General features: G+C 40.7%; 1 long non-coding RNA gene across 1 annotated transcript in view; it reads right to left on the bottom strand.

The window, feature by feature from the left end:
• The window catches only part of LOC132250626 (uncharacterized), a 101,932-nt gene that overhangs the window by 36,946 nt on the left and 37,616 nt on the right, over positions 1-27,370 (bottom strand). The window contains exon 2 of the long non-coding RNA XR_009462218.1: positions 4,910-4,988. This is a non-coding gene — a long non-coding RNA (uncharacterized LOC132250626). The remainder of the gene's footprint in view (positions 1-4,909; positions 4,989-27,370) is intronic.

Raw genomic sequence — 27,370 nt, 5'->3', positions numbered from 1 at the left:
CATGCCTTGCAGGTGTCAATCAACATCTAATCAGAGGTAAGCCCCTGACCCCCACTGCAGCACTTGAACCCTCAGGCTACAAACTTTAGTCTGGGTTTCAATTTTCTGGCCTTGGCCCTCTTACACTGGCTGTGTCCCTCATCCAGGGTCCACTGCCCCAGACTTTGGCTTCTGGGCCCTGACCCTGATCTCACCCTCTTGGGCTCTGGACTCCACAGCCCTGTCTGTTATGGCAGCCCCCTGCACTTGCTAACCCAAGCCAGGTTGCTTTCAGTCTGCCCAGCCCCCTGGGGCTTTCTGATTCAGGCAAGGCTCTAAATTGGGTGCCCCTCAGGTGCCCCATCCCTGTAGCCACAATCCAGTCCTCCAATGTAAAACTTAAGCATAACACAAATATAAGCAAACCAATTCCCAAAGTAAACTAACACTCCACCACAAGCCACATGTCCATTTTGTCTGCTCTGTTGAGCTCCCCAGGTCATCTCAGATGCCCATGGGCCTGCTGCTTCTTGAAGCACCCCTCTCCTAGGGGCTTCTTCCCCCCTCAGCATGCAGGGCCAGACTGCCCCTTTGCCTCAAGTCCTGGTCTTATATGTCTCTAAGCCCCACCTCTTCCAATAATATGGCTCCCTAGCACACATAGGGGGGTTCTCCTTTGTCTAATGACCAACCTGTGCTCCTCTGCTGTAGCTCCACACAGCAGAATTGGCCTCCTGCACTCTTTACTTACAGTGACTTGCAGTAAACCCTGTCAGTCAGTAAACCACATAATGATAGCAGGCCCAACTAAAAATACCAAGACATCTCCTTCATAACTTTTCTTAGTATTCATTTTTGCTCACTGATGCTAGCAAACCACTGATCATAATTAAGCATCTATCTATCTATCTATCTATCTATCTATCTATGTTTACTCTTTTCCTCTTTCCCTTTTCCTATTCCCTTACTTTTATTCCCTTCTTGCCATTCTCCATAAACCTGAAGGGAAACCAGTTTAGTCAGGTTCATTTACTTCAATCAGGCAATTTACTCCATCTGAGGATCTGGATCTCTTTTTTTTGTTTGTTTCAAAGTAAATATTAATTAAAAATTCATTTAAAAAGAACAACCACCACTAAATATTTAAAGTTACAAATTATGAGTTATTTTCATGGTGTATTCTACCTTAGCAATACATATCACCTCTATTACTGTAGGGTCATAATTGCTAATGTATATATGTTTTCACAACATTCTTGAGAAGTAGTAAAGTTCTACTAGGTACATTTTACACATGGAAATCTGAAGCCTCAAGTGACCTATTTAAGGTCACTGTTTGATGGAGAATGGAATTGAACTAAAATATCTGAAGTTCTCAGCTAGTTCCCTAAGCATTAAAACATCTTTCCTCTCAATGCTTTGCCAAATCTTTCAAAATGAAAAAAATCACTGGAACAGATTTTTCTTTCCCCCTGTATTTGTACAGTGCTCAGCACAAGGGAACCTGATCTTGAAGTAAAGGACCTACAATGATTTACACCAGCTGAGGACCTCACTTTAAGTGTGTAACCCAGTTTTAAAGTTCTAATGGATTTCCAGATATGTACTTCAGCACTGGACAGGGAACAGACATTACTAGGTTTTCTATTGCTGAATTTAGAAATTTTAAATGTAAAGAAACCTGAACTGTGCAGTAGGGGAGAAAGAACCACAGCTTGGTGAGCTATAAAGTTATTCTTATAATCATATCAAGGACAGGTCTCTAGTCAGATTTATTATATATAGGAAAATCTCCTTAAGAAAAAACCTCTTTTCTTTGCTTGACAGTTTCACCTATTAGTGTCATATTGGGGCTTTCTTATTGCTCAAGGGATTGCACAGATTCTTTGTTAGCTGCACACAAAACTCTATGAAGTGAAGACCTGTCAACCACAACAACTTCAGGAGCTTTAAGGTGCTTATTGGAGAACATAGGTAAGTAAATTAATCAAAATGGCTTGCAGTCCTCTAGAAGATCCCTATCCTAAAGAAATCTGGCAATTCACAATAGAAATTCTTGAACAATATCACTATCACCAGTTCATTTATAAGAAGCGTAAACTCAGAGGTGATAGATGGCTCTTCCATTTTGCTGATAAAGGAAACTGTCATTGCTTTATTATTTGCTCAAAGTTAAAGCCAATGGTTAAGCTGTTAAAATAGCTGCTTGCAAGATTCTCTTTCATGCACATGGAGGTAACTAACATATTTGCCATTAAGAATGCTAAATAGCAAAACAATGATCACTTCTATTATGCAATTAAGAACAGAAAAAATATATTAAAGATGATTAGTATGGAGTGATCAGAGACCTTATCCTCCAGACTTATGGGAGAGGACCAAACTGCCAGAATGCAGACAGTCAGGGAAAAACACCTAAAGTTAACATAACTCCTGCTAGGTAGCATGGTTCAAAGAAGATCCTGGCCCAAAGAGGAACAACTTTAAGATGCCTAGAGGGCACTTAGCACTTATTTTAATGTGTGATTATTCAAATTTTAAGTGCTCTTAATATGGCCTAATTGTATTATGTAATCTCACCCTCAGATATTGGATAGGGCTGCCCAGCATCCTTTGCAGCCAGTGGATGAAACTTCAAACACCTATAACCATATTGGCAGGATCAAAGTGACTTCCACATAACTGATGAACCACTCTTTAAAGGAAGATGCACTGTGATCCTTCAGGTGCTCCGAGAAGAAGTCGTTTTTGAAGGTCCATGAAGGAGACCAAGGTATAAACAAATACAGAGCAAGAGAACAACAATCTATATGGTGGCCCAGGCTGAATAAGCAGCTTCAGATTTTGTAGAAGGTTGTGAGAAATTTAACAAAGAAAAAAAGACTCTCTGTGGAGTCATTAGTTTCTAAAAAGATAACAGAAAAGCCTTGGTAACTGATTCCTTTTCCTGGAAAGGACACACATGTTATGGTAGTTGATTATTCCAGATACAGTGACTTGGCTCCACTTACACAGACCTCATCAGCACAAGTCATCCAAATACTGAAGTCTATATTTGCAAGGCCATCCTGAGGTCATCATATTAGACAATGGACCTCAGTTTACCCTCCAAGTTATTTCTACAGTTTGCAGAGAATTTTGATTTTCAGCATCACACTAGCAGTCCTCACTATCCTCAGAGCAATAGAGAAGGTGAGAGCAATACAGACTCTGAAACAATTTCAATGTAACTCCAGAGATCCAAATCTGGCATTCCTGACATATTGATCTATACTACTGGCATCAGGACACTCTCTGGATGAAGTGCTCATGAGAAAATAACTTAGAACGCCATTACCTGTGGCACCAATACAGATTAACCCTAGAAGGCCCAACCATCAGAAATTTAGGAATCAAGTCGCTGAACTAAAATGTCATCAGCAAAGAAACTTCAATATTAGACAACGAGCAAAACCACTACCAGAACTGCTGCCAGGGGACACAGCTTGGCTCCGAAGTTCCCAAATGTTTAGAATTGTCCAAAATATAGCAAACATGCCTAGAAGCTCCTTTGTGGCTGCCCCAAAAGGCTTTTTCCAAAGAAATAGGGTTCATCTTCAATTCATTCCATGTAAAAAATGATCAACCATCAAAAGGTACGGAGACGCTGCTTCAGCCAGGAATTTGGCACTGGCTTCAAGGGGGGGAAATCCTGCAAGCCCTTCCTGAAGCCACTGCAGTGCAGGGTCCCAAGACTCTGACAGACTAAGAAAGAGACAGTCTGTGCCCCACTGACCCAGCTAGGAGTCCAGGATGCAGTACTGACACTGCCTCCCTCCACTAGCTTGCAAGTCATACTCCACCACCCACACCCAATTCTGTCTGAAGCTGACAGCAAGCTCAGGACAAGGAAAAGCTAGGGACTTGGCTGCTTGGCCAAGCCACAGGTCTCTGGTGGGGGGGATGGGTTAGGAGGCACCACAAAGTGCCCCAGGCTAGCAGTGTTCTGGAATACCAGGAAACAGGGACCTACCTTGATTCACAAGTGGACCTGGCACTGACATTCAACAAACCAGTCTAACCTAGATCAAATAAGCCTTATACCACATTGATCCAGGTCTATCTTAAACCAGGATCTGCCATTTTGAAACAGGCCTATGTGCCCCAAACTTCTGTTTTCTTACAGGTATACACCAGTTTCCAACCACCTAAAATGGAAAAATGTAATGTCTGCACCTGGCCCAAATGTCTCTTTTTCACTCACGCCACAATCAGTTCAAAGACAGCCATCTCTAGAATATTAATCATGAAATTGCATTAAGATTCTATCACAAATTAATGATACATAATTGTAAAGCGTTTAAATATATTTGGGGAATCAACAACATACATTCAATAGAGTATTCTTAACATAGGCGCCTGTATCTCTAAGGCCTAATCTTCAGAGAAGCCTCAATTTAAGCTTCTGTCTCAAACTCATAACACTTCAGGCACAATTTTCTGCCTATCATTATTTATATAACATAATCAAAGAGATGACTACACCTGCAGTTCTGACTTCCACGTAAGTAACTAGATATATAAATAATTGTAGATGTAGAATTGTACTCACTATTTTCAGACCAAAATAGATAACTCACAGGGCTAGGGTTTTGGGTGGGGGGGTTTCCCCATTTTTTTTTTTGCTCATATATATTGTTAAATAGTATGTCTGGTAAAATATAGTTTATTTCCAATTATTTTTTAATTCACATTAAAGTGTAAAAACATATTTTCCACTAGATTTATTTTGTTTATTAAAAGTAAATTATATATCCAGCTTCCTTCAGTTTCACAAGGGGGAGCATATGAAATGTCTTTGTGGGGAAAAAAAAAAAATTGTCCCCTTCTCCCCACAAAGTTGAGAAAGTTAGCATTCATTGAAAGTAGTACTTAAGAAAGTTAGACTCACACAGTTGAGGAATGAAGTCTTCTGTTCATCCATAATGAATAGCCACTTTTCCCCATGCAGCCAAATCAATGGGCCTCATCTGTCAAAAAAGGAAAGAAGTAACCAACTTATTATTCCATACTTTGCACATCCATGGCAGTTAACCATAATGAAAATGTAGGTAAAAAGGACATCCTAATACATATCAGAGATTAATTACATGTAGATAAGTATCTTCATAATACTTTCTTATACAACAGTAACATAAAAACCTGAACCATGAATTCAGTTGTGACAAAATAATAACTGTAGAAGTCTAGTAACATGCCAGAAGCAGAGCTCAAATCTAATCAATACACATGCACATCAAGTTTAAAAAAAAGAACCTTGGATCTTTCAGCAAACCAATAAAAATTAAATAAGGACTTGTACCTTGCAGGGAAAGAAAGACACAAAAGGCAGTTACATTTATTTATTAGAATTCCTTGTTTGTTGTGAAAGGAAGTAGAAACAATTGGGGGGGGAAGGGAATCCATTTAAGGAAAAAAACAATCAGATCATCAGTCCAAAACTAATTTATTTTCTACCTTACAAGATTTTATGAAACGAGTGTTCCACATTATATGTATAAAGACTACACAGGTCCACAAAGAAGATAAACAATATTGCATTATTAGAGACTGCATAATGGTTTTCCAAAGGCTATTAGCACTATTCTGGTTCCTAATGCAATGCTGCATTTTATTCCATTCTAGGTCTTATTTATTAAAAATATTTCTCTTTAGACAGTCATAGTGAGAGGCAACATTTATTTTTATATTGTTCCCGGGAGTATAGTGGAGACTACAATCATATTATAACCATCACAGTGGAAGTACACACCTACCTCCAATACAATGCTTGGATATAAATATATGCCAGATAAAGATAAACATATAAATGAGCCTTAAATACCCTTAATTCACACTTTTGTTCTGTCATACTGGTAAAGGCTTTCAGCTGTAAAACTAGAAGTCTCATTTACCCAGTGTTTCTTCAGGTGCTGCACCACTAAGTTTAAATATCAGGGAGATGAGCACTAAATTTGTCCAACAAGTATCCCATTCTGAGATACAGCCCAGCATGTAAGCCAAGTTTGCAGTGTTGATATCAATGCTCTTTCATCCTGGAGCTAAATGGATGGCTTCAATTTCTACAGCTATTAAAGACTGGCATTTTTCACAGGTATACTAAATTCATTCAACCAAAACAATACAAGAACAGAGAACCAACTCTTTGAGCTAAATTCAATTCATACCCAGAAAAAGAAGAGGAGGCAAATTCTATTTCCCTAGTTCCTACCCTAGGAAGATTGTCTCAGGCAGAGAGCCAGTATGCCTCAAAGTCCCCAGTTTAAACTTCCACTCAGATTCATAGATATTAGGGTCAGAAGAGACCTCAGTAGGTCATTGAGTCTGCCCCCCTGCCTTGGGCAGGAAAGAACGCTGGGGTCACACAACCCCAGCTAGGTGCTTGTCCAGTCTCCTCTTCAAGACTCCCAAGGTAGGGGAGAGCACCACCTCCCTTAGAAGCCCATTCCAGATTCTGGCAACCCTTACTGTGAAGAAGTTCTTCCTAATGTTGAACCTAAATCTCCATCAATATGTGGCCATTGTTCCTAGTTACTCCAGGGGATGCCCTAGTAAATAGAGCATTTCCTATTCCCTGCTGCCCTCCCCTGATGAATTTATAGGCAGCCACAAGATCACCTCTCAGCCTTCTCTTGCGCAGGCTGAAGAGATCTAGGTCCCCCCTGTAGGGCCTTGCCTGCAAGCCTCTGATCATATGAGTGGCCCTCCTGTGAACCCTCTCAAGATTCTCCACATCCCTCTTGAAGCGCAGCGCCAAAAATGGGACACAGTACTCCAACTGTGGCCTGACCAGTGCTGCATAGAGGGGAAGCATCATCTCCATGGACCTGTTCATCATGCATTTGCTAATGAATGATAAACTGCGGTTAGCCTTGTTGATCACTTCATCACATTGATGACTCATGTTCACCTTGGAGTTGACTATGACTCCAAGATCCCTTTCTGCTGCTGTGCTGCTGAAAAGGTCATCCGCCAGCCTGTAAGTGTGTAGGTGGTTCTTTTTTCCCCCAGGTGCAGCACTTTGCACTTGATTTTGTTGAACTGCATCCTATTTCATTCTGCCCCTTTTTCCAACCTGTCCAGATCTGCCTGGATCTGTTCCCTGTCCTCTGGCATGTCAACTTTGCCCCATAATTCGGTATCATCTGCGAACTTGGACAGGGTGCTCTCCACACCCTCATCCAAGTCACTGATGAAGACATTGAATAGCACTGGTTCAAGGATCAAGCCTTGAGGGACTCCACAGTCCACATCTTTCCAGGTTAATTTCGACCCATCCACCACCACTGTGTGGGTGTGACCCATAAGCCAATTTGCCACCCACCTGACTGTGTAATCATCTACATCACAGCCTGTCAGTTTATTTATGAGAACACAATGGGATACCGTATCAAAGGCCTTCTTAAAGTCTAGGTAGATGACATCTACCTTGTCTCCTGCGTCTAAGCATTTTGTGACCTAGTCGTAAAAAGAAACAAGTTTAGTCAGGTAGGGTCTATCTGCAATGAACCCATGCTGATTTCCTTTCAGCATTATTTCCCCTTCCGAGGTCCCACAAATGTGATCCTTAATGATTTTTTCCAGAGTTTTTCCAAAGATAGAGGTGAGACTAACTGGACTATAGTTTCCTGGTTCATCCCTCCTCCACTTCTTGAAAATAGGGACCACATTGGCCCTTTTCCAGTCCTCTGGGACCTGACCGTAGTACCATGAGTGCTTGAACAACTGTGCCAGTGGCTCTGCTATGACACTGCCCAATTCTTTCAGCACCCTTGGATGAAGTTCATCCAGGCCCGCTGATTTGAACACATCCAGCCCCTCCAAGTGCCCCTTCACTAAGTCTGCACTAACAGTTGGTGGGCTGGTGTCCCTCCTGTGTCTATCTATGATCCAATTGGGAGATTTGTCTTGGTCTGTGTCTAGGAATACAGATGCAAAGAACTCATTGAAGAGCTCAGCTTTGTCGTTCCCTCCTCCCCCCCCCCCCCCGTCATAAATTGCTCTAGTTTGTCCTATAGAGGTCCTATGCTATCCCACATCTTCCTTTTGCTCCCTATATACCAGAAGGACTTTTTGTTGTCCTTAATTTTTGTCACCAGCCTAACTTCTAATCCTGCTTTGGTCTTCATAACTGATTCCCTGCAAGCATGAGCCAGGGAGGTATACTACTCCTCGCTAGTTGCCCCCTGTTTTCACAGACTGTATACCTCTTTCTTTGTCCTTAGGCTTTCTTGGACTTCCCTGTTCAGCCAAGAGGGCTTCTTGGCCTCTTTGCCTTTTATGTGCAATGGGATTGTCTCCTTCTGCACCCATAGGATTGCCCCCTTGAGAAACAACCACCCTTCGTGAGCAATGAGAAACTCGCAGAAAGCAGCAAAGAGAAACAGCTCTGTGAAATCTGTCTGCAGTTCCTTGACGTGCTGCCTACCCAACAACACTGAGCTCTAGGTATGCACAAGGCTTCCTTCTGCCCAGTCCACATATGATTTCTAATCCCCATCCTGAACAAGTAGTTGCAAGCAACTGAAGGGCCACATTGAACAATCCTCTCACACAACATTGTACCTGATACTTGCAAACTACCCAAAGGGGAAATGCTTTCCACAACCAGGAGTGGCTTATAGCTGTAGAGTGTTATATGCCTATTCTGGCTATGAGGGGAAGAAAGAAGAGATTGTTGGGAGAGAGCTGTTCTGAGAATTAGCACCAGTGGGAGGTGAACTTCCAGGTGAGGAAGGATACTTTTCTGATATTCTATACAAAGCTAGTCCCAAAGTTACAGGGCCAAAGTCCAATACAGTGCCTTTTATAGAATCATAGAAGTAGGGTTGGAAGGCACCTTGTAGATCTTCAAGTCTGACCCCCTGCCCGGGCAGGAGGAAAACTGGGCTCAAATGACCCCAGCCAGGTAGGCATCAAGCCTCTTCTTAAAGACCCCCAGGGTAAAAGCCAGCACCACTTCCTTTGGAAGTTGGTTCCTTTAACTGAAGAGGAGTAGCAATTATGGCAGTATATCCAAAAGCTGGTAAACTCTGATTGCTACCAATTTATGAAGAACCAGCCTGGGATGTGCAAATCTATAGCTGGCACTGCCTTATTTAAGATGTGTGCAGCTATAAAAAGCAAAATACACATTTCCTGAGGTTTTCAATTCCTTCTCCCCCCTACATCCCCCAGCACTGACATATTTAAACACCATAGGTTCCCCAGCTGTAGGAGCTTGATGGATGGACAAACTTCCCTGTATCTGGGATTAAGATGTAGCAGGGTTAGATATTAAAAACAACTTTATAAGAATACAGGTGTTCAAGTACTGAAAGAGACAACCTAGAGAGGTTGCTGAATCACTATCATTGGGAGTTTTTTAAACAAATATTAGTCTGGTGTGGCTTGGGCAGAGGTGTTCTTGCCTGAAGTAGGGGTTTGTATTAGATAATCCCTTGAAGTCCCACCCATCCCTAGTTTAAGAATCTATGAAAGGTAACAGAAACAATTCAGAAGATCATGAACTGTAACTAACCACCTGTCTAGCACCAGGTTAGAAATTAGCACGATAAATTGATAGCAGATCAATATGATTATAATTAAATGGCCTGCAATTAAAATATGTTTAAATAGAATTCAAGCTGTGATTGTTATTAATTCCCACAAACTAAAACTCAGAGATAAAGACATGATAGGGGACATGATGAAAGATGCTCTATAGTGATCTGATGCAAGTGGCTGTGCTAAAATGGTTGTGCCGGGCCAAACTATTTCAAACAGACCTTGAGGATTGTTTTGACAATCCTCCTGAGCAACATTGTATATGGTCCCTGTACACTCACAGATGCTTCTATAGCTGATATTATTTCTGGGCAAAAATTTGGGGGTTCCATCCCAGGACCCCTTTGCAGTAGGGGTGCAAATCCGGCAGTACAGAGCCTGGCTGGCAGACAGAACATTGCTCTGGATGGCCAGCCCTCCATATGTTCCTGCAGAAGCAACTGAAACATGTCCTGCCTGCACTATTGTTTTCCCCAGAGGTTTTTTTTTTTTTGCTACTGGGATTTCCTACTAGCAAATTTTGCCAATGTGCTGCAAATTTGCCGTGTGGCACACATTTCACATTCCCCATGTTGGTTCATGGTGACACAAACTGCATGACCCTGCACATGAGGACCCACCCCTGCACCTGGGGACTCACAGTCTTTATTTTAACCTTCCTTCCAATAGGAAACCCTTCTAGAACATTTTCCTATGAAACGGCATAACAATAATACCTTAGTGATTGACTATGCGATATAATTAAGAGTTTTAAATAGCTGTTATCTTAAACCCAATTTTGCTCTTTATCTATTCTTAAGAATTTATCATGTAAAACACAAATCCCATCTGTATTAAGAAAAGTACCAGGCATGTAAACAAAGGATGAACTTGTCCCTTATTTGCGTAGCTAGTAGTACAAGTTTTCTTCTTGAACCAAGCATACAGTTTATTCTTAAAGATTATGATATACCAAATCAAAATCTCTGATTTATACACTAAATTACAATCAGCAATTTAATAACACCCTTCTATCCAGTTATGCTTTTCATGCTAGAATACATAGAAATGCCCTTGCATTATAGATAACAGGTCATTTATTTAAAAAAAAAAAAAAAAAAAAGGAAAATAATGAGGACACTAAAATAGACAGGTAAAGCCCACTAAATTTATCATGCTGCGGTTTGGTTTCTGTCCCTAAATCACTACTCCTTATCTCTTTTTACTCAAGCTATTTTTAAATCCTTTTGGGGCCCAAATAGACACTAATATGATGAGATTTACCCAGAAGAATAAAATGATTAACAAGCACAAAAATCCACAGGGGGGAGAACAAACCTAGCTGTACTTGAGCCTACCTAGTAACATATCTGTCACTGAAAAATTTAGGACAGTTGGTGAGCCAGTTATACACTTTTTCTATTTTCATGTTCTGGTCAATAGTTATTTGGCTAAAAATATTTTTGTTAGAGATTTGAAAATGACTTCAAATTAAAAAAATTTAAGTGTTAATATGGGAAAAAATAGAGACTAAAGTTCCGCATACAACCATAGTGCTTGTATAATGCAAGCAACAAGGCTGATAGCTTTTCCACTGGTTTGGCCAATTGAATCTTAATCCTGTTCCACTATAAGGGGTATGGCCCATTCATTCTTTGATTTTACAGAAAATCGGTAAAACAAGACTGTAGGCTGACAGAATTTATATAGTACCTAAGGATTCCCAAGTGTTTTACAAACAAAATGAAGTCTCAGAACAGACCTGTGTAGTCATGAAGTTAAAGATTATTACACCTAATTTAAAGAGAGTTAACTGAGAAAGATCCAAGGTCCAGGTCACCAGGGCTACTTAAGGAGTGAAGAGCATACAGTACACATCATAAGAAAGGCTGGTAGAATTTAGTTATAAATGATTTGCCCAAGACTATGTATGGATTCATCATAGGCTCACTAAATGGAACTGCAACCTTTGATCCTAAATATTTGCTCTTTGTACAAGCCTTTTCACTGATTATTTGCTGATTTATAAAACTGGATCAGGCCCTCAAAATTATATATAATACTTATGCAATAATACATTCCTTGTATTATTTTCATACTCTAAAATTACAAGCAAATGTATAAAGCTCATGAATTTTAGCTCCAGTTAGGTTTTACTCTCATAAATGGCATTCCCCCATAAATGCCAAGTGGCAAAAGTACAAATATTCAGCTGTGTTCTTTAGAAATATAATAAGATCTCCTGTTACATTTAGATAGAAAATTATGTTGCTGATATCATGAAGCAAAAACAAACTACTTAAGAGGGAATACGGTATATTTAAATAGATATTCTGAAACCTACTCTCAAGAATGAAGACACCACTGCAATATAAAACTAAGACTATAAATTGGGCCTAAAGCTAAAGCATTACTATCCTATTAAAATATTCCAGTTTCAAATGCAAGTCTTAACATCTCTCAGCTTGTTTCAGGCCATCAAGTACTGCAGTGCTGATGCATTAGCTTTTCGGTTAATATATCTACCGCAATGTAGATTCCAGCAAGATAAAAGAGGTCCCCTATGTCTTTTCAAGACTCATCCATGACTGAGCTTAATAAGAAACCATTAGTATTGCATCAAGGTTGAAAGGTAGACACATAACTGAACTGTGACTGAAAGCAAACTCCCTAGTGTGATATTAAACATGGCAAGTATGTTAACAGCCAATAAAAAAAAATCTTTTCACATCTCAATTCTATAAAATGTTTATGATATAGTTATTGGTTTTACCATGCACTTGCAGGAACAGAACTATCATTATACTTCCAGGTAGAGATACTGACATTAAACGATCCTTCTTTTATAAGTTTTTTAATAATAAAAAATAAATAATACAGAAAAGAAACACATCTACTTAAAGCATTTAAAGCAAACCACAAAAACACAAAGTCACTGGTGTGTTGTTCAGTAAGCCCTCGGACCCAAGGAGCCCCAGAAAGGCCTGCTTCGTTCAAGGTCTGTGTTTTCAATGATCAGCCTTGTGAGATAACATGTTACAATTCAATCGGAGGTACCCACTGCTGTGTTGTAAACCTGAATGTCTTCCCTAAAACCTAGCTATCATGTTTAAGTGAGAGTAAGACCATTGGTTCTTGCTATGTACAGGTCTTGGGGCTTATCTATGTCAACCTGCTTGTGATTGTTGCCCATCTGAGACCTTTGGGCACGTTCACACATGCAAGCACGTGCACTTGCAGCAGCTCAAATAGAGGTGGTGCAAATTTGAGCCAGGGCTGTTTGCCTTAGTGCACATGCCTGGACATGTACTTTGGTATGGGGTAAATTGTGCCACTTGGGGCAAAATAACCCTGCATGGCTCCTCCTGGATCTGCAGCTAAGGAAAGCTAGAGCCCAGGGCCAGCACCTGTGCTGTCCCCAACAGTACAAAAAGCTGCCCTGTCCTATCCCCATCAGTACAAAAAGCTGCCCTATCAAGTAGCTCAGGGCTACTCACTCTCAGGAGCTTTTGGGACCCAGCCAATTGGTACCTGGGGACACCACCCCTTGTGCCAGCTGGACTGCTGAAGCAGCCCTGAGAGTTCCCTGCACCCTCTACCCTTTGCAGCAGTCTGGCAGTGGGGGCAGCTGCCTGGCTGAGACCTGCTGTGCACCTGCCAGACCCTGATGGGGACTGCAGAGCCAGTAGATGCATCTGCCCCTCTGGGCCAGCTGCTAGTGAGCTGTGACCACAGAGTTGGCCTTTGTGCAGCACTACTGCCATGTGTGCCCCTTGCCTGGTCATCTGGGCAACTATTGCCCAGAAGATGTTCCAGTTGTGGTGGCCTGCTTTGAACTGTCAAAGCATGTCCTCCTGGCCCCAGTGCAACAGGAGGTCAGCCACAGCCAGCTGGGTCCAAGGTGTCAGCTCTGAGGAAGCAGGGTCCTGCCACTGGCCTCCCTAGCAGGAATTCTGGTGTTCTCTATTAGAAAACTGAAAAGTCTCTGATAAAAAAAATCCCAAAGTCACTCTGTAAAATACCCCCAAATATGTGTTCCCCCACAAGTAAAACAAAACACCACCACACACACACACAAAAGAGAGAGAGAGCGCGCGATCAGTTGGGCAATGTTTTACAGTGTTAAAGCAATTTGCAAGCCAGCAGTGTCTCTATCATAATAATAAAAGTGAATTCTAAATATGTTTCATGAATTCATAAATACATAAATATATGTTTTGTTGCCCCTCACAGGGACTACAGCACCCCACAGGGACCAAGTGGCCCCTATAGGGGCTACCCCCACCCCTCAGGGCCCACATGCCCCACCCCCCACTTGCTCCTCCAGCCCCATAGATTGCTGCCCCACCTGCCCCCCCCCCATGGCTGCTCCACACATCCCTATCCCCCACTTGCACCCCCAGCCCCCGATGTCTGCCCCCCACCCACTGTAGCCTCCAGCCCCTGGCTATCCAGGGGTCAAAAATATGCAGCAGGGTCAACATTTTCTCATTCCTCAAACTCCTTTGAGATGCTGAAAGACGCACATGTTGCTCATCTGGACATGCCCTTTCAGGACAAAACAAGCACTGCATTGTTCATTGTCTACTATCCTTCTGGGATATGTATAAGAACCTGTATTTTTTCATAATAAATATCCATCTGGAATGATACTCTTGTAACTCAGACTACCATGGCTGTTTGTGACTATTTTTTCCCTTTTGTGGATATACAAAGCATCATTTTTATGAAATGACTGTAGTTCCTGGAATCTTAAATCATTCTGATTATTCTTTATTTTAATCTTGTCTGCCCCTGGTTACTTGGAAATGTATAAAAACTGTTTCTAATAGTAAAGCCATCCTGTTTTTCAGTTTCCCGTTGAAAAAAAAGGGAACAAGTGACCACATCCTCTGTCTTGGTGCCATTCCATAATTTAATGCTAAATATGGATTAGAATCTGACACTGCAGGTTTTTTAGTAAACACCTCATTGTTTTGACCAACTGCCTTGGTCTTTGGTTTTCTACTATTTCTTTATGTCCAAAGCAATGAAGCTATCCAGCTCCTCCTGTTAGTTTCTGCCTTAAAGTAAAGAAAACTATCCTGAAGATGTGAACTGTGGCAGTGGATCTGATCTTTCAACTGAGCTTTTCAATTTCTGGAGGTCAAAGTTATACAAAACTCTTCAGTTTTGTTTTGGGGGAAGGAGGGTGTTGAGTCCAGGCTCCTCCTATGACTCCGCCCTCTTAATGAACCAAGGGATTGATAATGGGTTTATTTTCAACTCAAAAATGGATTTTTTTCCCCCCTCTGGTACTATTACACTTCTCCCTATTTACTATTCACAATGGCACATCATTCACAGTCTTGCTTAGTGGGGTAAGCCCACCACTGTTAAATTCTGAGTTTACCAGCTTACCTACCTGCCTGTGTTTTTCCTTTCACTAAGAATATTGTTTCTGGATCTGCACTGGCTTATGCACCTGTACTCAGGTTAAAAGTACTAAATGTACTATTTGAACTCAGGTTGATAGTCCAAGCAGCTTCTGCTGCAGTGTTGCTTATTGTTTCTGAGACCTTACAGCTATTTGTGTCCTTGTCATACTTTTTGTACAGCTGAAAATGTTATAATGGTACTTGAAAAGTTATGCAATTCATTCCAATTCTTTTCTTTTACCGTATGCTGGGTATCATCTTAGCTTCTTATTTGTGGGCTCTGGTGTTGAGCTCTCCATGCTTTCCTGGTACAGTTTACTTTTCTTCTACTATTTTGGATTTTCCATTATGTCCACAGCACCCACCTTCTATAAGCATTTGGCTGGACTAAGGGACTTAAGTTGCTTGGGAAAGTCTAATAGCCTTATCTATAATTAAGCCTGGGTCATCTCTCAGTAGTCTCCATCTAAAATTTTTTGTCCTGAATCTCAGTAAAGATTTGCACTCTTATCAGAGATGCAATTAGCTCTGCAACATTATTAAAATGGTTCATCAGGCACAAATTAATCACAAATATCTCTACATTTCACCTTTCCTTTGATAAACATACTTATGTTTCACTTTTACATAGATTACTGTATTCTTCAAATTGCAATACAGCTTCATATTTAACATCTGTCTGAGTTTCCTGGTGACTATTAAAATCATCAGAGCTTTGAACCCACCATTGTTAAAAACAGAGCTATCTTCTGACAGTCTTCCTTCTTGCTGGCATCCATTAATGTACATATAATGAAGCATGGTTTAAACCTATCCTGTTGTCCTCTACAGTTTCAGACAGATTTAAACTCTAATGGCACTTTTACCCGATTCATGAAGCTCTATTTCTGAGTAGAAAGGCATTACAGAATCAAAATACTCCAGTATTTGTTTTGAAAAAATAAATGTTCATCACCGTGCAGCTTTGATGAAATATTTTCAATGATTCACAACAATAGGATGTATATATAACATAATAGGCTTGATGCTATTAACTAATTATCAATATGATTCTGTTTCTTTAGACTGTGACATTTTAGGGATAATTTTCCACCACTTTGATAGAATATTTTACATGATGTACTGCCCAGGTCTTTTGAAGTGGATACTCTCTCTCTCCATCTTCACTATTTGTAATCCAATTAAATATATTACTTTTAAGTGATAGTTTGCACATAAAGGGTCACACATTGGGAATTTAAGAGAATTTAGATGCCTAAGTGCTGTTCTATGCCACCCTGTTGAAGTCCCAAAGAAACTGCATTAATTCATCTACTTCTGTACATATAGTACTTTTCCCCTCAGACTGAATCATAAAAAAGGAGAAGGAAGACCCGCTCACTTTTGTACTAAACAGTTCTCCAGGTACTTAAGCAGATTGAATTTCAAATGTAGGCACTAATGCCCACTGTAGACAAGATTATAGTCCACCTACTGGGTGTCTATAATATGCCATTCTTTATATTTGTATTTTTATATATTGGAATACAATCATTACTTGGAAGTCTATTCTGTATTTGTAAGTCAAACTTATTTTACTTAAGGTATAGCAACATGAACAAGGTTTCAGGAGGTAAACTAGCATGTGAACTTACGATTTATCTGCTATTCCATGGTACGGGTTCATGTGTACACTCTTGTCCTGAAATAAGAACAAGGCAGCTTGCTTTGCAAGGAAAGTGGGGTAAGCTGTCTCTTATTTAATACAGGATAAGAGTATGCACATGGGCAACTGCTACAGCATAGCTAACATACAGTAAAGTTAAATACCTCATGTTCCCATGGTAACTTGGTTTATAACCAGACCCAGGATCATCACTGTCCCTATCCAAACCATCCCAAGCAAATCCTTGACTAACCTATTACTAAAACTACACAGGCAAACCTATCACATAACCACAAAACATAGTATTTACCACAGGTAGACCTGCCACATATACAGCAGAGGTGACAACAGTGGCCAGTGTCCTGCTGCTGCAAGACATTAAAATATTCTCAAGAAACTCAAGGGAGGGGGCCACACCACCAATACAGGGGAAAGCAAAAATCCCAACAGCCCATACCAATATGACCATAAAGGTAAATTTCCTTTCTGATCACAAATACAAGAATTAGTCTGACCCTGAGTGGAGAGAAAAGACCCTCTAACCAGGAATCTTCAGCTTTTAGTTCCACTGGGCATTGGCACACTCCAGCCAATACCCAATGCTTCTGAGGAAGGTGAAAAAAGAAAAAAAAAAATTACATGTAGCAACAAAGTTGGGGAGGGTGGGGGGAAGTCTTTCCTTTCATGAAATCTTAATGGAAATGTTCATTCAAATTGACTTGGATAGGAATAATATCTGGATGGAAAACTAACCAGGAAGCAAGGTGTAATGATGACTAGTAGTGTGCAGAACTGAAGGGTATCTTTGAAGTACTAAAAGGATCAAGGTAACAAATAGTCTTCTTCAACATTTTCCTTAATGATCTGGTAAAAGGGAGTAAATGGCACATTAATGAAACTTGTAAAGGATGCTAAATTTGGAGGCATTGTTCTGGAGCTAAATGGAGCTATAAAGTCCAAGAGAGTAGAAACAGGGACAGAAAACAACAAAATTAAATCTAATTTGTACACATTCATGCTAATACAAGTGATGAAAAGTAACTAGAAATATGCATTCTTTAAAGAAGAGGAAACTTTGATGGGGGAAATAATGCTGAAAGACAACACCTGGTAATAAAGGACAACAGGTTACAATTAGCTTGAAATATGATTTAGTTGCAAAAAAAGCCAATTTGGGATGCACAAAATATTATATGTAAGCAAGAGGACCATACCCCACATCTGTGCAGAAATTCCTATATCTGGAATACTGGCAGCGGCGGTGGTCCCTCAAAGTCGAGGATGATGTCCATAAGGCTTGATGGGTCCTCAGGTGACTGAGGAGCCTGAGTCTGGATGCACACATTCTTCAGCAATGGGGTTTGTCATTGCATGGGGGAGTGGGATTCACAGCCCCAGGTTGGTCTCCTCCTTCCTCCGCTGCCGCTGTTCTGCCTCAGTATTGAGTTGTCAGGCCTTGAAGGGACATGTGCCTTGGTGGACCAGGTGGTGCAATGCCAAATGGTCAACAGCTTGCTCCTCCCAGCCATTGTTGTCAATGCCTCCGTGCGTGAGGGCGACTGCAAGTGTGTCTTTGTACCATTTCCTTTGGCTCCCCTTTTAAGTGTTGGCCAATGAAGAGTCAGGAGAAGAGAATCTGGTGAGGGAGGTGGTTCTCAGACATCTGGACACAGTGGCCCATCCACTGGAGTTGATTTCTCAAGAGCAAGGCTTTGATGCTGGTGGACACAGCTTCATGGAGGATGCTCGCTCTGGTCCAGCAGTCCTCCCATTTGATCCCCAGGATTCAACACAAGCACCACTGGTGAAAGCTCTCAAGGGTCTTAATGTGGTGTTGGTAGATGGTCCAGGCTTCACTGCAGTAGAGGAAGATGATCAGCATGAAAGCCTTATAAACCAGGAGCTTCATCAACTTCCTAAGATTTCTATTTTCAAAGACACATTGTCGCAGCTTGAAGGCGGCAGCACTGGTGCAACTGACCCAGTGCTGGACTTATTCATTGATGGTAGCCTATTGAGAGAGGTAGCTGCCAAGATATGGAAAGTGCTCCACATACACCAGAGCCTCCCAGTCCACATAGAAAATGTGAGGGATGTTCAGCTGGCCTGGGGAGGGTGAGGGAGGGTTGGTGGAGAGCCTTGGTGACTTTCAAAAAACAGGCCAAGTCTCTTATACAAAGCATTGAAGAGATCTAGGGTCACTTGCACATCCTGTGCAGAGTGAGCCATCACACAGCAATCATCCACAAACTGAAGGTCATATACAGTTCTCATTACTGCATTACTAACAAGAGGTGTGCAACAGGAAAGAAGAGAGAGATAAGTGACCAAAAAGAAATAGCTTGAGGGAACTTTATGTGAGAGAATGAGGGCCCATTGAATTGCAAGCTTATATGCTTTACTTTATCTGAGCTTGAAGAAGCTAAACAGGTATAATATGAATAACAAGGCAAAAAGATGGATGGTATTAGTCTACATGTATGGGAAAGGTCTAGTGCAATTGGTGGATTTCATCTCTGGATGAACTTTGTGTTATTTACACCAGTACAAAGTGGCTATTAAACTGCTACAAAAGTCTCATTTTGAACTCCTGAATGACTATATGAAATACGGGACAAGGATGAACTGCATTCCAAGAAGGAAGATGAATGAATTAGTGTGATGCACAGAGGTGTAACTTTATTGGAAAAATGGGAAGAAATTAAGAGAAAACTAATTCAAGCTAAATAACCTGCCTGACATCTGACTCCCCATGTACTTGTCCACTATTCATCCCCCTTCTCTCCCCCCACCACCCAGCCTGTTTCTCACCCATTGACTCCTCAATCTACATCTTCACTGACTACCTGTCTTGTATGCATACCAGCCCAGCCTTCTTTCAGTTTCATTCCATCCAGGAAGCACACACAAACTACTGAAACTTCCTTAGCCCAATGAAGGGTTTTTGAACCTGAAAACTTGCTTAAAAATTGTTTTCCAACTATTTAAGTTGGTCTAATAAATAGATCTGATTCACCCAAAGAACCTTGTCTGCCTATGTCTTCAGACCAACATGGCTACAACCTACATCCATTTACTTACACATTCAGAATATATGTCAACACTGAAGTCCTAGCTGTAGTAATATGTAGTCAACTTTGTCACAGTATGTAAGTATGTTTTCCTTTCACTGGAGAAGCATCTGCAGTTTTGACATATTCTCTGAATGTAAAGTTATATTATGCCATTGCTGTAACTTGTGCTTTAGCCGGCTTCAAAGACTTTGTGCTGGTTTATGCCAGCTCAGGAGCTATCCCTTTAAGTTATATTGTACTGCTATAGTGATATGGGAAAATGATTTGAATAATGTCCAAAGTACTACTAATCACTGTCTTTCTGACCTTGGGAAGAGAATTCCATTTGTGGATTATTAATCAAAAGTAAGATTTCTTAGCTACACAATATATTCTGCCAAGTAGTCATAGGTCTTAGAATTAATAATTACAATATGAACTAAATTACCAATGATATTAATATTAACTCACTTTCAAGCTGTCCATAAGGTTATAAAAATGGTCTTAAAATGAGGATCCAAACTAAATTCATAGGCAGAATGCTGTTGGCACACAGTCTAAGATATGAAGTTGTATCATTAACTTTATTCTTTTAGGGTTTAGTTGTAAGACTTCCCACCCTCACACTGGGAAATTAGGGATCATGTGGAATCCTTTGTTCCCCTTCATGCACCACCCATATCACTAGGACATGTGTGCTCATAGAAAGTGCCTATTTATTTCAGTGGACTTCGGATATTATTCCTTGTGCCAATGGATAGAATTGGTGTTACAGGTATGGAGTCAGATATTCTGCAGGCTTAAATATATTTTGAAAATACATAAGTTTCCACCGATTGAGAAAATAGGTAATTTAATTTAATATTTAATCTAGTTCTTGTTATGACAAGGGCAACAATTGTTGGGGTTATTTCAGATACATTTATCTGAATCTATTGGAATTAGATCTTACAGAAATGCTTATCATCTTCTGAGATGTGATGCTTCTGAAAGTCAAGCAAATGTTCAGTTAAATCTGTTTTTTCTATTTAAAACAATGATTCTGTCATGTAATTAAATTAAGTGCAACAATTTGAGTTGTACTCAGACAAGAAAACCAAATGTTATCCACTGTTAAGCCTTCCACACCAACAGTACCACTCTTTTCCTTGACGCTACAGAGTACTAGGCTCACATATGCTCTATGCAATTTATTACCTAAACTATTTAATAGTTTATATGTATCAAATGTACATGGTCAATACAGCATCTAAACCCAAAGGGGCTAGATGCCCCAGGGGCCACACAGTGTGGGTCACATAAGGTACACAATGTTGACTCCCCCACCCACCCACTGCTGCACTACACACCTGCACAGGTACTACTCTTCCACTGTGCCAATTCCCCTCCCCCACACTGTGAGGTGAACTCCACCCACTGCTGCATTGTGTGGTATGATCTCCCTGCCACATGCAACCCCAATACCCCCTGCTCCAAATGTAACCCTGTACTTGCCCTCAGCTCCCCACATTGTCCTGTGCCCTACAGCAAAGGTAACAACCCACGGCTAGAGGAGGGAGGGGGGGAGCTTTGAGCAGCTGGAGTGATGAAGGGAGCAGCCTCTGGGTGAGAGCCCAGGAGCTGTACATTAATCTCTCATGAACCATACTCAGCCTGTGGGCTGCCAATTGGATAGGCCTGGTTTAGTACATAGTGGCTGCATCTACACAAGATGCTGACTGTGCAGTAGCTCATTACTACTGTGCAGTACTTCGTGTGGCACAAAATGTGAAACGACGCTACTACACAGTCAGCGTCACTGAAAAGCTCTTCAGGGATGCTACTACACAGTAATTCTGGTTACTGAACAGTCATTTAGTACTTAGGTATATAACTACTATATGACTGCACAGTAACAACTGCACAGTCAGTGTCACATGTAGATGCACCCAGTGGTATTTAACAATTCTGCAATCCAGCCAGTTCTTATAATGCTAATTCTTTTAAAAAGCGAAATGTACTGAATAGTATGTTTTAGTGCAGATAAGAAATCTGAAAAAAAACAGCACGTTTCTCTCTTGCAGCAATAATTGAAGTATGCTTTCCTTTGTTGAGCTTTATTACACTGTTCCTCTATCCATTCTACCACAACTGTAATCTTTAGCCAATGGAAAAAAAGTTAGAAGGAAAGTTAATACCACTTTAAGATTATTAATTAAAAACCTAAAATATCTTTCTTGGATTGAATGGCCCATTATATTTATAAAGCTGAATAATGATTTTAAGATCCAAAGTAATATATCCTCAATGACTGCCAATCCTTGTCATTTGATTGCCTCTATACAGCAGATAAATTCAAAGGTTTCCATCCAGTTTGAAGCATGAGTCTGAACAGCACAGTAATAAAAAAGTCTGGTTGTGGAAGCATCTAAAAGTAATATCTGTTTCTTCTACTAATGGATTTTTTTGCTTTTTTGTGTCTTCACATCAACACTTGTAACTGGGGAAAAAAAACAGTGCTAATAATAATATAAAAATGTCTAGAAGCAGGGCATACCATCAGGATTAGTTATGTAAAGGTTCAACATCATCTGCCATTTCCTGAACACTCTCAAGCCTAACCCAAAACCTACTGATGTAAGTAGAAAGACTCTCAATAAGACAAGAGGGCTTTGAATCACCTCCTACTATCACACCCAACTTCATCCTCTAAAACGTACTTATTATCTCACTCTTCAACGAAAAACAAATCAAAGAAAAAATTAACTTAAGATGGATGAAACTAAAAAATACGGACAACTGGCGGAGGACAGGGAGATGCAAGCTGACTGAAAGTAAAACAGAAAAGAAGCAGAATATAACTTGATGCCAAAACAGAAGCAATAGAAGCAGTTGATCTGCATTGCCAAGATACTGTACATTTTTATTGAAAGCTTTATCCACAAAATATACTAAAATCAACTGTAAAGTGCCCTTTGCAGAAAAAAAAGTTCTTCAAATGCCAACCTCACTGTGCCATGCTAAAATAGGACTGTTTATTTTTAAAACGTCCTGTTCCCCTCAGGTAACCTATCCCCAGAGAAGTAATATCATATTATTGCTTTAGTAAAAGTTAATGGATTTGAAAACAGCCTTCTCTTTTCATCAGGGTATACCAAAGACACAGCCTTCAAAAGAAGAAAAAAAAAGAATTCTGACCTTACCTACATGAATAGAAACGTCATGCAGTATAGAATGTATCTAAATACGTAACCCAACTGATAAGCCTCTTCTGTGTCTGCAAAGACTAAGCATATCACACAGTTTCAAAGTCACAATTTTTATTTTAACTTTTTTTAGCACCATCATATCCCCTAAGGGACCAGAAAAGGAGGGATCAGAAATCATCCTTATACCTATACACCAAATTTTTTAATTGGGAGTCCTGAAAGTTAGCAATCTAAACACAAATACTAAAATAAAACTTAGTTGATCTTCAAAGGTGATGGGGCTACTATAATTCATGGGGTTAATGGGTTTCTATCAATTTTGGGGGCAGAGGGAGGCAAATAATTCTGATCTTAAATTTTGCATATCAATCAGGAAGAAATCCTCTCTCTAAATGATTTATACCAGGATTTCTTTGGGATGTGAGTTCTGTGAAACACTAAGGCTGATAAATCAATATTATCTCAAATATCTGTTTGGAATTAGACCTCAGAGTGGGGACTTCAGACCAGGGTTCAAATTACACTTTGATTTTTGCGGGGGGAGGGGTTGTAGGCAGTGGAGAGAAGGCACAGAGCAGCCTGGGTGTGGGCTGCAGGTGGCTGCAACAAAAAGCAGGAGGCAGCGATGAGGGGAAGGGACCACTTTTCCCCCACTCTAAACAGCAGTTTCTGCCCAACTGCTGTGGGAGCTTCTCTCTTATAGGGAGCTTAGGTCCCCCTGGGTGCCCCCGTAATTCAAACCCTACCTCAGACCTCTGGTGTCTTAGGATTTCAAAGCCCTTTTTAGTGTTGGGTAACAGCTCTGCTATCTTAGGAAGCAATGTAGTTTGGGTAATTATTTTTAGCTGAAACTGAAGAGGCAGAATTCAAGTTTCTCCATTCATTCTCCCATTGCTCCTTTTAAAAATGGCTACTGTGTTAGCTTCTCTCCAGTCCTCTAGGATCTTGCCGGCCATCCATGACTTTGCCAGGGGCTATGAGATTTCTTTAGCTGGTTCCTCCAGCATTTTGGGTTGCTGTGAAACATTCCTTTACAGATGTTAAATCACTTACCACTTTCCACTTTATACATGCTGCACTGCTTCTTGTCCATGTATCATCTGCGTATTAGGTTGGGTTTAAAGTTACTATAAAATTTAGTAAGATTGTATGCAAGCAATGTGAATAGGTAGCAAGAGTGAAGTTTGGCTTTGCAAACTGAGAGCTCAGCAGCAAAGAGTTCTAAGTAAGTGCCAAGCTACTTATATCCAGCTAGAGCATATTTGGCAATGAAGAAAATTAGCCCATTAATACACAAAATGCCACTGTTATCCAACTGTTCCATTTGCCAGTCTGTAACATAAGGAATAGCAGTTATCAGAAGTATTGGTAAAAGTCTACCTCTTAGCAAACTTCATATGGCCCCTTCACTTTCACACCTGGATAATCCTCATGCTTCCACCAAAGCTCTTAGGTATGTTAGGATTCAACCTTGAGCCTAAGTCTGCACTAATACCCAAGCCACCAAAGTTAAAATTTGGTCATGAATAGAGCCTAGTCTACAAAAGTCAATGAAATTATTTCCATTGGACTTCAGTGGAAATTGGATCATGCTTATGTGGAAAATCAACTCCCCCCTCCTCCACCTCAACAAAATGAACAGAAATAAGTTCCGCTATAGGTGGAATGGAAGACATTTAACATTCTAACCATTCACAGTTCTCTCTTTTTCATGCAACAGATGTCATTGTTAACAGTCTTAAATGCTAAGGATCCCTAACTGATAAGAGAAACATAAATACAGAACCCAGGCAAACAGATCTCATATATAAAAAGAGAAAGTGTTTAATGTATGTTTTTTAAATCTTAAATTTATTCTTTATTAATTTTAGTTTTAAAAGACAGATTGCTAGAGTCAGTATACAGAGATAGCAAATCAACTCAATTTAATTCCAAAATAAACTTAGCAAAACAAACATACAAACAAATGACTCCCCCAGATTCCTCCCAGGATGATGAAGGAACCAGCTGAAGAAATCGCATAGCCACTGGCAACAGTATGGACAAAGTTATATATGGCAGACAAGGTTCCAGAGGACTGGAGACAAGCTAAGTGCCTTGTTACATGTTACACTGCGAGGTAAACTAATGTTGATTAGTGTTAGTGCTAGTTTGAGTTTGTAATTAGCACTTCAGGCCTAGAGGACTGAAAAGTAAGAATCCCCTCCCCCCACATTCTGGGCTTCTCCTATTCCCTACACCCCAGCAGCTTCCCCCTGCCCCTCAGGTTTCCCCCTGCTCCCACCCCCACACTTACTTGTGGCCGCCTATGATGTCTGTCCCAGGGAAACAGACAGGGAAGAGATAACCAGCTTAGTCCATGCTTCCACCAGGATACTGCACTTCTCTGGGCTGAGCTCTGGATAGACAGTATGGGCAGCCACGAGTAAGTGGGATGGGTTGGAGAGAGGACACTGAGTGAGGATCTGGAGTGCTGGGGAGGGCAGAGGGAAGTCAGTGGAGCTAATCTGGGCCAGTGAGGGAGGAGGTATTTACACTAAGGTGTGACTAAGACTGGCTACATCTTAGCATAATATGAGCTGGGCAACATGAATCAGAGATCATTTTCACCAAGACTGGAGTAACTTTGAGCCACATAACAAATGCTTAAAACTAGTTTCAGGTGCTAATGTGCAGAGAGGGTTAATTCAGCAGGTAAGAGCTCCAGGAGCCACCCAAAATTACCATGTAAGAGGGCCCTAAACATAGTGGCCATCTTTAAAAAGGAGAAAAAGGAAGACCCAGGAATTATACTTCAGTCAGCTTGACTTCCAATACTTAGAAAGTTACTGGAGCAATCTATATATAAACAAGTAGAGGAGAAGGAGATAATCATTAGCAGCCAACATGTGTTTATTAAGAACTAATCATCTCAAACCAACTTGTTTTCCTAATTTATTAAGGTATCCACCTAACTAGTTAAGGGGAATACAGTGGATGTAATATGCTTGAAATGTAAAAACACTTTTAGTAAAGTCTCATGTGGTGTTCCTATAAGTAAACTGGAGAAACATAGACTTGATAGAATCACTGCTCAGTAAATACATAATTAGCTAAGTAACAGAAAATAGAGAGTAACTATAAAAGGATCAATGTGAGAATGGCAGGAGGTCTCAAGAAGGGTTTGACAGGGGTCTGTTTTGAGTCTGGAGTCATTTAACATGTTTATTAAAGATTTGCATGCAGAAAAAAAGAGCTTCTTGATCAAGTTTTCAGGTGACATGACACAGAGGGCTGCAAACACTTTGGGTGGGAGGGAACGGGGAAGTGGAATAGGATTAGCATTAAAAAGAAGCTTGATAGATTGGATAATTGGGCAGTAGACAACAGAAAGAAATTCATCAAGGATAAATATAAAGTACTACATCTAGGTAAAAAAAAAAAATGCACATATACAAAATGAGAGATGATTGACAACGCAGTAGAGATGCCAAAAGGATCTGGAGGGTCCTTCAATCATAGACTCAACATTAGTCAGGATGTTGGGCTGTACTAACAGGAGTATAATGCATAAGAAATGGGAGATAAAATAACACTCTACTGAATGCTACTTGGGCCTCAGCAGGAACCTTGTGTATAGTTCTTGGCTCCACAATTTAAGAAGGATGTAAAGAAACTGGATTGGATCCAGAGGTAAACCTCAAAAATGATAACAGTGTTGGAATACAAGCTGAGCAAATATTGAGGGAACTAAGCGTGTTTAGTTTGATGAAAGGAAGATTATGGAGGAAGGCGGAGGAGGGGGCAACAGTAGTTTTCAAATAGTCAAAACGCTACTATAAAAAGAGGAGAGAGAAAAACTGTTATCTCTTGCTGCAGAGAGCAGAACATGCAGCGTGCTAGTACACATGATGAAAATTGCCCATGTTGTGTTGCTTAATTGCATCCCATTTTACATGTAAGGGGGGGCCGGGGTGTTGCACTTGAAATGAGTTAGTTACATTGCAAACTAAATCATATTCCCATGTAATTTAGTTTGCAACGTAGCAACTTGTGACATTGCAGCCTTTAATCTGGCATCTCACCCCACAGCTGCAGGAGAGGTAGGCTAAAGCCAGAAAGTGGCAAGAGGCCTGATCCTTTTTTGGGGGGGCGGGGGGGGTGGACAGGAGGCAGAGCCTGCCCACCTCTCTCATGGCCGTGGGAGCTACCTGCCAGCAGGCCAAGCAGCCTCTGAGCTGAAAGGAACCCTGGGTTCTTCCCTCCATAAATGTCAGTGCCCCACAGGACTGCATTGGTGGGCAGCTAGCAGGCCAGGTACTATCCCATGTTGAAGGCAGCACCTGCCAGATCCATCTCTTCCCTGAGCCTGCAATTGGTTTAAACTGCAGCAAGACAATTTAGACTAAATCTCAGCGGAGAGGAAAAGAAAACAAAACTTCTTTAGTGTCTGGACAGTAGGACAGTGGAATAAGCTACCCAGGGTACTTGCGGAATCTCTCATTGGAGGGTTTAAAAAAAAAAAAAAAAAAAAAGTCACATTAG

Source organism: Alligator mississippiensis, chromosome 5, assembly GCF_030867095.1.
Source record: "Alligator mississippiensis isolate rAllMis1 chromosome 5, rAllMis1, whole genome shotgun sequence".
Classification (NCBI taxonomy): Eukaryota; Metazoa; Chordata; order Crocodylia; family Alligatoridae; genus Alligator; species Alligator mississippiensis.
Note: the sequence above shows the minus strand (reverse complement) of the source record. Positions and strands in the feature narration are given on the sequence as shown.